Source organism: Triticum aestivum, chromosome 6B (assembly GCF_018294505.1).
Source record: "Triticum aestivum cultivar Chinese Spring chromosome 6B, IWGSC CS RefSeq v2.1, whole genome shotgun sequence".
Classification (NCBI taxonomy): Eukaryota; Viridiplantae; Streptophyta; class Magnoliopsida; order Poales; family Poaceae; genus Triticum; species Triticum aestivum.
Window position 1 is genome coordinate 443,764,466 of NC_057810.1, and position 13,238 is coordinate 443,777,703.

Consider the following 13,238-nt stretch of genomic DNA (forward strand, 5'->3'; position numbering starts at 1 on the left):
CTTCATTAAAACAATGTCGAATAGTTTCACAGCTCACGCCACCTGGAACACCACAGCGTAATGGTGTGTCCAAATGTTGTAACCGCACTTTATTGGATATGGTGCGATCTATGATGTCTCTTACTGATTACCGCTATTGTTTTGGGGTTATGCATTAGAGACAGTTGCATTCACTTTAAACAGGGCGCCATCAAAATCCGTTGAGACGACGCCTTATGAACTGTGGTTTGGCAAGAAACCAAAGTTGTTGTTTCTTAAAGTTTGGGACTGCGATGCTTATGTGAAAAAGCTTCCCTAATAAGCTCGAACCCAAATCGGGGAAGTGCGTCTTCATAGGATACCCAAAGGAAACTTTTGGGTACACCTTCTATCACAGATCTGAAGGCAAGATATTTGTTGCTAAGAATGGACTCTTTCTAAAGAAGAAGTTTCTCTCGAAAGAAGTGAGTGGGAGGAAAGTAGAACTTGATGAGGTAATTGTACCTTCTCCCGAATTGGAAAGTAGTTCATCACAGAAATCAGTTCTAGTGATTCCTACACCAATTAGTGAGGAAGCTAATGATGATGATCATGAAACTTCAAATCAAGTTACTACCAAACCTCGTAGGTCTTCCAGAATACAATCCACACCAGAGTGGTATGGTAATCATATCCTAGAAGTCATGTTACAAGACCATGATGAACCTACAAACTATGAGGAAGCGATGATGAGCCCAGATTCCGCAAAATGGCTTGAGGCCATGAAACCTGAGATGGGATCCATGTATGAGAACAAAGTGTGGACTTTGATTGACTTGCCCGATGATCGACAAGCCATTTAGAATAAATGGATCTTCAAAAGGAAGACAGACGATGATGGTAGTATTACTATCTACAAAGCTCGAATTGTCACAAAAATGTTTTCGACAAGTTCAAGGTGTTGACTACGATGAGATTTTCTCACTTGTATCGATGCTCAAAAGTCTGTCCGAATCATGTTAGCAATTGCCGCATTTTATGAAATTTGGCAAATGGATGTCAAAACTGCATTCCTTAATGGATTTCTTAAAGAAGAGTTGTATATGATGCAACCAGAAGGTTTTGTCAATCCTAAAGTTACTAACAAAATATACAAGCTCTAGCGATCCATTTATGGACTGGTGCAAGACTCTCAGAGTTGGAATAAACGCTTTGATAGTGTGATCAAAGCATATGGTTTTACACGGACTTGTGGTGAAGCCTGTATTTACAAGAAACTGAGTGGGAGCTCTGTAGCATTTCTAATATCATATGTGGATGACATATTGTTGATTGGAAATGATATAACATTTCTGGATAGCATAAAGGGATACTTGAATAATAGTTTTTCAATGAGAGACCTGGGTGAAGCTGCTTACATATTGGGCATCAAGATCTATAGAGATAGATCAAGACGCTTGATAAGATTTTTCAATGAGTAAATACCTTGACAAGTTTTTGAAAGAGTTCAAAATGGATCAGTCAAATAAGGAGTTCTTGTCTATATTACAAGGTGTAAAGTTGAGTAAGACTCAAAGCTCGACCATGGTAGAAGATAGAAAGAGAATGAAAGTCATTCCCTATGCCACAGTCATAGGTTCTATAAAGTATGTTGTGCTGTGTACCATACCTATTGTGTACCTTGCCATGAGTTTGTCAAGGGGGTACAATAGTGATCTAAGAGTAGATCACTGAACAACGGTCAAAATTATCCTTAGTGAGGACTAAGGAAATGTTTCTCGGTGAGGGGGGTGATAAAGAATTCATCGTAAAGAGTTACGTCATTGCAAGCTTTTACATCGATCCAGATAACTCTAACTCTCAGTCTGGATACATATTGGAAGTGGGAGCAATTAGCTAGAGTAGCTCTATGCAGAGCATTGTAGACATAGAATATTTCCAAAATACATACGGCTCTGAATGTGATAGACCCGTTGACTAAATTTCTCTCACAAAACATGATCACACCTTATTACTCTTTGGGTGTTAATCACATAGCAATGTGAACTAGATTATTGACTCTAGTAAACCCTTTGGTTATTGGTCACATGGCGATGTGAACTATAGGTGTTAATCACATACAGATGTGAACTATTGATGTTAAATCACATGGCGATGTGAACTAGATTATTGACTCTAGTGCAAGTGGGAGACTGAAGGAAATTTGCCCTAGAGGCAATAATAAAGTTATTATTTATTTCCTTATTTAATGATAAATGTTTATTATTCATGCTAGAATTGTATTAACCGGAAACTTAGTACATGTGTGAATACATAGACAAAACATATTGTCCCTAGTATGCCTCTACTTGACTAGCTTGTTAATCAAAGATGGTTATGTTTCCTAACCATAGACATGTGTTGTCATTTGATGAACAGGTTCACATCATTAGGAGAATGATGTGACGGACATGACCCATCTGTTAGCTTAGCACTATGATCATTACATTTTCATTGCTACTGCTCTCTTCATGAGTTATACATGTTCCTCAAACTATGAGATTATGCAACTCCCGAATACCAGAGGAACACTTTGTGTGCTACCAAACGTCACCATGTAAATGGGTGATTATAAAGGTGCTCTACAGGTGTCTCCAAAGGTGTTTGTTGGGTTGGCATAAATCGAGATTGGGATTTTTCACTCCGTGTTTCGGAGAGGTGTCTCTGGGGCCTCTCGGTAATACACATCACTATATGCCTTGCAAACATTGTGACTAATGAGTTAGTCGCGGGATGAAGTATTACGGAACGAGTAAGGATACTTGCAGGTAATGAGATTGAACTAGGTATGATGATACCGACGATCGAATCTCGGGCAAGTAACATACCGATGACAAAGGGAACAACGTATGTTGTTATGCGGTTTGACCGATAAAGTTCTTCGTAGAATATGTAGGAGGCAATATCAACATCTAGGTTCCAGTATTGGTTATTGACCGATGATGTGTCTCGTTCATGTCTACATAGTTCTCGAACCCATAGGGTCTGCACGCTTAACATTCAATGATGATTTGTATTATGAGTTATGTGATTTGATGACCGAAGTTTGTTCGGAGTCCCAGATGAGATCACAGACATGATGAGTCTCGAAATGGTTGAGACGTAAAGATCGATATATTGGAAGGCTATATTTGGATATCGAAAAGGTTCCGAGTGATTCGGATATTTTTCGGAGTACCGAAGAGTTACGGGAATTCGACGAGGGAAGTAATGGGCCTTAATGGGCCATACGGGAAAGGAGAGAAGGGCCTCAAGGGGTGGCCCCCCCATGGGCTGGTCCGAATTGGACTAGGAGGGGTTGGCGCCCCTCTCCTTCCTTCTCCCCTCTTCCTCCTTCCCTCCTTCTCCTACTAGGAATAGGAAAGAGGAGGGGAACCCTACTTGGACCGAGGAGTCCTAGTAGGATTCCCCACGCCTAGGGCCCCCCCCTTGGGCCGGCCACCTCTTCCCTCCCCTCCTTTATATACATGGCCAGGGGGCACCCCATAGACACACAAGTTGATCTTTTAGCCGTGTGCGGTGCCCCCCTCCACAGTTACACACCTCGGTCATATCGTCGTAGTGCTTTGGCAAAGCCCTGCGCCGGTAACTTCATCATCACCGTCACCACATCATCCTGCCGACAAAACTCTCCCTCGGCCTTGACTGAATCAAGAGTTTGAGGGACATCATCGAGCTGAACATGTGCTGAATGCGGAGGTGTCGTACGTTTAGGACTTGGATCGGTTGGATCGCAAAGACGTTCGACTACATCAATCGCGTTACTAAACGCTTCCGCTTTTGGTCTACGAGGGTATGTGGACACACTCTCACCTCTCGTTGCTATGCATCACATAGATAGATCTTGCGTGATCGTAGGAATTTTTTTGAAATTACCGCGTTCCCAATAGTTAGGGATCGGCGGAAGTACCATTTCTATTAGGGATCGGCTGGACTACATGTTTAAGAAATGTATTGTTGAGGTAATGTCTCTATTATTATATACCAGTTCCATTGTTTTACAAATGGTACTATCCTTCTTTGTAGTTCTTTCTACATGTTTAGCCAAGGTATTGTTAAGATAATGTCTCTGTTAATATGAATCAGTTGCATTGTTTTAGGAATGGTATTTTTCTGCTTTGTCGTTCTTTATACATGTTGAAACAAGGTATTGTTAAGATAATGTCTCAGTTAATATGAATGAATCACACCGTTTGAGAAATGCTACTCTCCTGCTTTGCCTCCCATTAAGATAAGGTAGATGTTTTTCTTCTGGGAGAATAAGTCATCAACCGTTATTTCTCAGTAATTGTTTCCTCTAGACCTATTGTTGCATACAGGGATATCAAAACTTCTGCTCGGTTTTATTTCGACTTTGATTTTAGTTGAACTGCACAAAAGGAGCCAATGTGTTTAAGGCAAATTGTTGCATTATTGGGCCCCGTTGGTCTTTCCACTTTGCAGAAAGAAGCAGTCACTATTTGCGCTACATTACACAAGGAATCATCGAAAAGCTTTACAGAGTATTAGTAGACGCTGGTGCCATGACTAGTCTGCAGAGACCATGGGAAAGTCAACAACACGTGGAGTGCAAAATTCACTCCACAAGGAAAGGTATGACCAAGTCAGTTGCCGACGCAGCTGTAACAAACGAGGTCAGTATCGGCCTTCATACACATGATTGTGGTTTGTTATGTTGTGCTACTTATATTGTTGTATTGTTTTAAATAAATGTTTAATTCAAGCTATTGTATTGCTATGTTTTCCTGTTAAGATAATGAAGATGATTATAGTTGTAAGCGTATGTTTAATCAACTAGTACCACTATTATATTCATCTTGCTTTTTCTATGTTTATGCAGACGGGATGCTCGGCTTGATTTCAGTGGAACCGCACAAAATGTTCAGTTGGTTCGTGTCCTCCATAATACTTCATCATGCACAATACATCGAATGGTTCTCTATTCATTCGTCGTCACCTTGAGCCATCAGACTATCTACTTGAATGGAGCTGTCAACGTGTTCAACACCTTGCAACATATAAATATGAAATCCACCATGCTACGCAAGACATTGTTTGATTTTAGTGGAACTGCACAAAAAGATACGCTAGTTAATCCGGCCCCATGTGCCATTTCAATGTGCAAACCGATGACAAACCCTGCCCGTTCCACAATCATAGGCATTACATATTTTGAATGGGAAAAGCTTGTCAAAGTTTAATCATTGATGTTTGTAAGAATACATTAGTTTAATATATTGGAATTGGAAAACCTTGTCAAATTTTTCTCATTGATGTTAGCCAGAAGACATGCATTTGATATTTTGGAGAGGGACGCCCTTTACTGTGAGCAGTGTAGATCGTTTTTTCCTATTCCTGTGTTCAGTTCAAAAGTAAATATTTACTCTGCTGAGATGCATAGTCATATGAATGTTGACTTATGTAAGGTATTTTAAGAGGTTGTTCTGCATGTTGTCTATGAAATGTCAGGCCTTGTGAGTTTGATTGCAAAGTTGAGCTTGTAATTCTATAGCATGCGGCATCACGAGTTGTTCACTGTGCCTCCTGAGAATAATGCTTCATATTGTTTGGCATGTTGATCTAATGCCAGTGATTTGCATGTTAAGAAGAACGTCCTCTTCTGTTGTTTCTGTGCTTAAGAAGTTTATCGTCTTATGTTTCATTCATAGCCTATACGACAACTCGGGTAGGTTAGAGGTGAAACCATATGATCTTCCGACCAACTCATCATCTTAGGCCGTGATTGGATCGTCGTTTCCAACCAAAACCGCTTATAAAGCTGACACTTGTAAATAAAATAAGATGGTCTTGCGCGATGCGCTTGGTTGGTCAATTTCGACTGGTAAAATATACACTGGTCTCTCAAATTACATGCGTAACTCACCGGTTTTCGTTACAGACCTCGGGCCGTTGGTTTCATTACGCCTGTATTTTACGCGTTGTTTCTGATGACGAGTAAATTACACTTCTATCTTAATATAGGTGTGAAACAATCCAGAGCTCCCAAGCGCGTCCTTACCGTTTCATGCCAGCTCAGTCTCTCGAAGGTGCTCATTATATGCAACTATAATTTTTTTGCTTCCTCTTGGTTTCCTGACATCACGGTCCCACACCATTGTCAACCTATATAGTCAATAAACGAGAGAATTGCACAAGGAGCGGCCGACAGCTGGGACCCAGCAGCTCGAGTAGTATTTGTTTTTTGAGGTGTAAGTGGAGTTTTTCTTGAGCAATGTTTTTGTTGTTGTTCAGAGGAGCGAGGTATCAACTGGGCGGGCTATGGCCCGTCTAGCTCAGGTTATTATTTTATGTGGACGAAATATCCAGCCCAGATATTAATTTTTCAAGGTGAAAATGGCTAGCCCCGCTATACTTTTTTTGCGGAATACCCAACCCAAGCCAACTTGTTATTCTCCGCCCCGCTGGGCTGTAAATCTTTCCTAGGAGGGATGCCTTAGGCCTAACAAGAAAATGAGCTTTAACAAATAATAAATGGGATGTAATTATAAAAATTGGGCTGTAAATATAAAAAAATGCACCAAATAGGTAATTAATTTCAAAAATATTATTTTTTAATTTGAAAATTTTAATTTCATTACTTATTGCACGCGCAATACTTCGTTAGATTTTAACCTAATACAAATTCATTTTAAAATTGTATTTAATCTGACTCAAAATTTCGGGATAAAAATATTTCGGATCCCATCAAAATGTGGGATTTTTGGTTGAATTTTGTTTTTGAGCAGTAGGTTGAAATTATTAATCGTTGTCCTCGCTAGAAAATGGTTGTAGTTTTAACAGACTGTAAATGGGTTGTAGTAAGTTCCATTATAATTCAAAAATGGGTTGTACATTATTACAAATCGCAAATGGGCTATATGTTCTCTACCACAGATGTGATGCTCACTTGTCGGCCTACTATTTTTTTGAGAATTATAGTCAGTGACGCGTACGGAAGGCTTGTGGGCCTACTGAGGCATACGGAAGGCTTTGTCAACTTATAGTCAAGACACGATTCTAGCAGCAGTGGCCGTTGGATGTCCATCCAACGGCTGTAGTGCTTCTTCAATCTCGGATATTCTTGCTTCAGCAGCCTAAACCACCGCCGGCGGTACCGCCTGCTACCGCCTCCCGTGGCCGGCTGTGCTGCCATGCAGGCTTCACCGGCCCACCCTACTCCCAAACGCCGTCTAGGCCATTCCTCTACCCACCAACACCTCCTTTTCTTCTTCGGCGATGGCAGCCTCACAGTGCGGTCGAACCAGTGAACCCTCGTACTCCCCTCCACGTGGGCATCCACTGCTCTGACTTCGCCGGATCCAGGTCGTTCCCTTCCTAGGACTCGCCATCGTTCACTGCGTTGGTTCTCTTGGCACGGCGTGGTCAACTTTATCAACAAACAATAGCCATCGGAAAGGCATGTACGTGGAGTGGGTGACAGTAGGGACCCACACGGCCCATGACCGCATGCAGTAAGTGCCCCCGTATTATGCCAAAATAAATGATTTCTCCCTTGACAGGTTTGACCCACCAGCTACATCTTCACATGCAAGGAAGTGCTTCATTTATTACGCAGAAATAAAAAGTTTCCTCTCCCTGACAGTTGGGACCCACCAGCTTTATTATGATCCATTTCGTGAAAATATAGATTGTACTAAAGATGCTAAATTGTTTTCTTTTTATTCTAACACAAAAAAGAAGAAATTAAAAAACCCAGAAAACATCTTCACACGCAAGGAAGTGCCACCTTATTACGCGGAAAAAATTGATTCCCCTGCTAGCTGGGACCCACCACATTTGGAGGCTGACTTGTGGGCCTACTAAGTTAACGTGTATGCAGGGCTTTGTCAAATTAGTCAATAAAAGATTCTAGCTGCACTGACTGTTGGATGTTAATCCAACAGCCAAGTTGCGTCTTCAACCTTTGGTCTTCTTGCTCCAGCGGCCCAAACCTGCGCCCGCCGTACTTCCTGCTCCAGCCTCCCATGGCCGGTTGTGCTGCTGCGCAGGCGCACCGCCCGACCATACTACCATTGGCTAGACCTTCCCTCTACTCACCCACACCCCCTGTTATTCTCCGGCGATGACAACCTTACACCACAACCGAACCAGTGAACCCTCATACTCCCCTCCGTGTGCGCATCCACCTGCCTCGTCTTCCCTGGCTCAGCATCGTTCCCTTCCTAGGTCTCGCTATCGTCCACCGCCTGGGTACTGTCCGCACGGCATGGTCAATGAACAACAACCATCAGAAGAGTAGTGTATGCGGTGAGGCTGATAGATGGACCCACCAGCTACATCTTCACACGCAAGGAAGTTCCTCCATATTAGGAACGAAAAAAGTGAACCCCCCCTGACAGCTCGGACCCACCATCAATAACTTCGCACGCAAGGAAGTGCCTCCTTATCCTTCCTGATAGCCGGGACCCACTTGGTCGAAGCGTACATAGTGTTGTCATTCTGATCGTGAATGTATACATACATACTGGTCGATCGGTCTCTGCAACGATTCACCATGGCCGAGCAAGCAGCGACACGTGTAGTAGTAGAGCCCCCGACATAGCAGTTCAGGCAGTCCCTTCTAAACCGTGTTCACGTACGTACAACCACATGCCAAAAAATATGGCCACATATGTACATACGGGCGGGGTCTCGAATGCCTACTCGCGCATACGTGTGGCCAAGGCTTGTGTACATGGAGAGGCAACGGACGGCAGCAACGGCGCCCGGTTCATCGGGCAGCCAACCAGCTGGGTCAGAACAGAGAAACAACGTCATGTTCATCGGGAGGCAACTGACTGGGTCGGAATACGTACTTTTCAACGGGAGCCAACTGGCTTGGATGGAACAGCCGAAACAGGGTCTGGTGTACCGCAGTATGAAGGAAACAGCCTTCTGTTCGACCGGCTACGGTTGAAACGACATCCTGTTCATCAGGAGGGGTGTGGCGTACCACAAAATGGAGGAAACGGACTTGTGCTGGAGCACTACGGTTGAAATGGGGGTCCTGTTGATCGGGAGGGGTGTGGCATACCACAAAATGGAGGAAACAGACTTGTGTTGGAGCGCTACAGTCGAAGCGGGGGTCCTGTTCATCGGAGGTGTGCGGCGTACCGCAAAATGGGACTCCACATACTACTACTCACCCACCGTCGACTTCCTTCAGCCTCCACTTGGACTGTTCATGCACCACGTCTTCCTACTGCCTCCACCAGCTACTGTTCATCTAGCCCTCCATCGGCTACTGTTTAACCAGCCCTCCACGGGGTCCTGTTCATCCACCCCAACCAGCTCGGATGTGGCGGCCTCCTCTCGGGTTCTGGTTGATCCAGCGGCAACGACCTACTACTACTACTACCACGGGGTCCTGTTCATCCAACCCCCACCGGGAACTGTTCATCCAACCCCAACCACATACGTCTTGAGTCGTTCAACCAACTCCCACGTTCACTGTTCATCAAGAGGCAGCAGGTTCGATCGGCTTTAGTAAGTAGCACTAGCGGCAGCAATCGATCACTCGGGTTCAGTTAGTAGCAGTAGCGAAGGAATCGCTCGGGTTCAGTTAGCAGCAGTAGTGAAGGAATCGCTCGGGTTCAGTTAATAGCCAAGGGATTGACTGCTTGGGTTCAGTAACGTAGCTAGTGCAATTTCTTGGGGTTCAGTAAGCGAATGCCTCGCTCGTGTTCAGTTAGAGCCCAACGCCTTACACCCACATGCGTACGTGTACAAGAGAAACGTGCAAGCCATCCGTGCATCGCTCGGCCCGACCACCCACTGTAACCACGAAATCCCCAAAAATTTCCTTGCCCTTGTTTCTACCATGATTTTTTCCATCATGGATGGCCCAAAGAATGTCATGCAGCTGTGTCTCCGGTCGGCCAGGACGAAAAGCCCATTTTCTGTCATATTTTTTTGTCATAGAAGTAGGAGCCCACCACATCTATGATGATACGTGTTTTTGTCACAATTATCATCATAGAAGTGTCAAGCATGACATATTTTTTTCATTCGGCCCAAAATGTCACGAAAGTGTCTTTTTTTTGTAGTTTTGTAATGTATTTACTTTCTGGTGCCTATTATTAGACTTGCGTGTGTAGGGTGTTTCTAGACTTGTTTGGAATTGCTAAAACCTGTCAAGAACTAAAGTTGGGAAAATAATCATTTTTAAGTTGGCAAGTAGTCTACTCACCCCTTCTAGAATTACTTTTGATCCTAAAATCCCCTCCTCCTCAGGAACCATGGCGGCCTTCCCTTCCTCTTGGGGGGAGCCCGTCGGACATTTGGGAGCCCCCTCCGGCACCATCATCTTTGCCAGAACCGAGTCCAGAACTTTGCCGAGCAATGGAGTGTCTGACTGGTAGACCCCGGAGATCGTAAACTCCTACAAACAAAAGGGATTCAAAATAAAAGAAGCAAATGTTCATGAAGAGACAAGAATTAAATGAGCCGGACTTCATCCTGCCTAAGCTCATTGACGAACACCCATGTAGAGTCCTTCGTACATGTATACACATACAGCAGGCCTCTCGAGCTGCTAGTGGGAGGACGCGATGTTCCACCCAAGTTCCACGGATATGCTCCCCTTCTAGCCCGCCATCCTTCAGACCGGCTGTGGTATCGGGGAGCTCCTGAGCACTTTTGGACATGTTGTTGACAGGTGCCCAGGATCTCGGTTCCTTTGGGGGCTCATTAAAGAAGGCTGGTAGGTCGCCCTTGAGGCTGAACGCTTAGAACCAATACTTGTGACACTCCCACACTGATTTCGGAAGGCGGCCTGAAAGAACTTCATGTTTGGGTGGAGCTAGAGGTTCGCCCATCCGAGGTCGCAGATGTCGTCCCTGTTCTTCTACACCCCCACACAGAAGAAATAGCGGAACTACTCGAAGTGGGGGCCATCCCAAGGAAGTGATGACCCACAAGTATAGGGAATCAATCGTAGTCGTTTCAAAAAGTAAGAGTGTAGGTGTTGATAGGCGGTTTTCAGCAAGGTATTCTCTACAAGTGTTGTAAGATAGTTTTGATAGATAATTTGATAGCAAGATAATTGGTAACAAGTAGCAAGTAACAAAAGTAGCAAGGTGCAGCAAGTGTCCCAATCCTTAATTATGCTAAGGACAAGCCGATGGTACTTCTTATAGTGATTAAAATGCTCTTGATGACACACGGGAATATCGTCAAGTTACTTTCACCATGATTCATCGACTTCACATTCATTGCCTTGATAAGTGTTATGTGGGTGGACTGGAGCTAATGTACTGTTCTTACTTTAACAAACACCTACTTATGATTACGCCCTCCATGCAAGCATCCACAAATACAAGAGAACTTATTAAGATAAGTCTAACCATAACATTAAGCAGGTGGATCCAAATGAGGCCCTCATAGGACAATTCATAGACTGGGGTTTAGGTTTCTATTAGTTCCGCAACCCATCATCTACAAATTAATCCCATGAGGCCTTCCCCTAGGCCTAAAGATGGTGAAGTGTCATGTAGTCAACATTCACATAGCACCACTAGAGGAAGAACAACACAACATAATATCTAAATATTGAATGATGATTAACCTCACATGATTACTAATAACAAGACTTCTCCCATGTCCTCAAGAACAAATATAACTACTCACATCTCATCATATTGAACATGTCCACTGGGTATAAATATTTGATTAACAATCTTAACATAATAACCTTCCACCAAGTAAACCAACTAGCATCAGCTACAAGATGTAATCAACACTACTAGTACTGTGTACCAATTTGAGGTTTGATACAAAGATTGAACACAAGATATGAACTAGGGTTTATATATGAGATGGTGCTGGTGAAGATGTTGATGAAGGTTATGATTTCCACAATGAGAGGAGCATTGGTGATGATGAAGGCTTCGATTTCGCCCTCCCGAAGGGAAGTTTCCCCGGCAGAATCGCTCTGCCTGAGAGAAAAGGTGCTCCCCCAGATTCCACCTTGAGATGGAGGTGGAAGGTCCCCTAAGTCTTCTCCTGATTTTTTTTCTAGGGTAAAAGGGTTCATATAGGAGAAGGATGCTGGAACGGACCTCTATGGGCCCCACAAGCCCAGGTGGCGTGACCTTGGGGGTGGCTGCGCCCCTGCCCTTGTGGCCCCCTCAGGCTCTTCTTTGATACTTCTTTCTCCCAGTATTTTTTATATATTCCAAAATAAATCTCCAAGAAATCTCACTTCATTTTGAGCTCTGGAGAATTTCTATCTGTGCCATAGCTTTTTTCATATCAGAATTCCAACTATCTGTAATCCCCTTCTTTTGATATATCTCGCATTTTAAAGAGAAAAGGCATTAGAATTACATCGTAATATAAAATATAACTTCAAAATAAGGTAAATAATAGTAGGAAAATATGATGCAAAATTGGCGTATCAACTCCTCAAGCTTAGACTCCACTTGTCCCCAAGAAAATACCAAATTCGGTAAACATGACCACAAGTTTATAAAGAGGTGTCAATAAAAGAAAATACAGACATGGAAACATCATGATTATAATTATTGCCATACTATGAACAACAATTATTTTTCATAAAACTTCTCATGATAAAGTAACAAGCCATTCACATCTTAAAGTGTAGACCATATACTCTCTTGAACTCAACAAACTATGTTCTTAGTCATTCAAGCAATTGCAATTCATCATATTTTTCGAAGAGTCTATGTAAGAGATTTTGTTTAGGAAACTTCACATACTCAACTCTCATATAGTCTTCTAGTGATTGCTGGTAACAAAATCATATTTTTAGAACAAACTATTTCAATCACACATAAGGAATATGGGGATTTGGTGTTTCACCTTGAAAGGATCAAGAAGAGGGGTCTAGAGGGAAGGGAGGGGTGATTAGACCCTTAACAAGAAAAGGTGGTAGTTTTTAGTTTCTTCGGGTTAAGGTTGAGTTAACACAACTTAAAGAGCATCCAATACATCTCAAGAAAGCATGACAAGAGTATACACAACTGAAAGAGTAAAACATGCACGTTGCAAGAATGTAAAGGAATGGGATTTGAGTGTGCAAAAGCAATGGAGATGCGGAGAATTTTTGGCGTGGTTCCGATAGGTGGTGCTATTGTACATCCACGTTGATGGAGACATCAACCCATAAAGGGTAACGGTTGCACGAGTCAACGGAGGACTCCACCCATGAAGGGTCCATGAAGAAGCAACCTTGTCTATCCCACCATGGCCATCGTTCACGAAGGACTTTCCTCACTCTA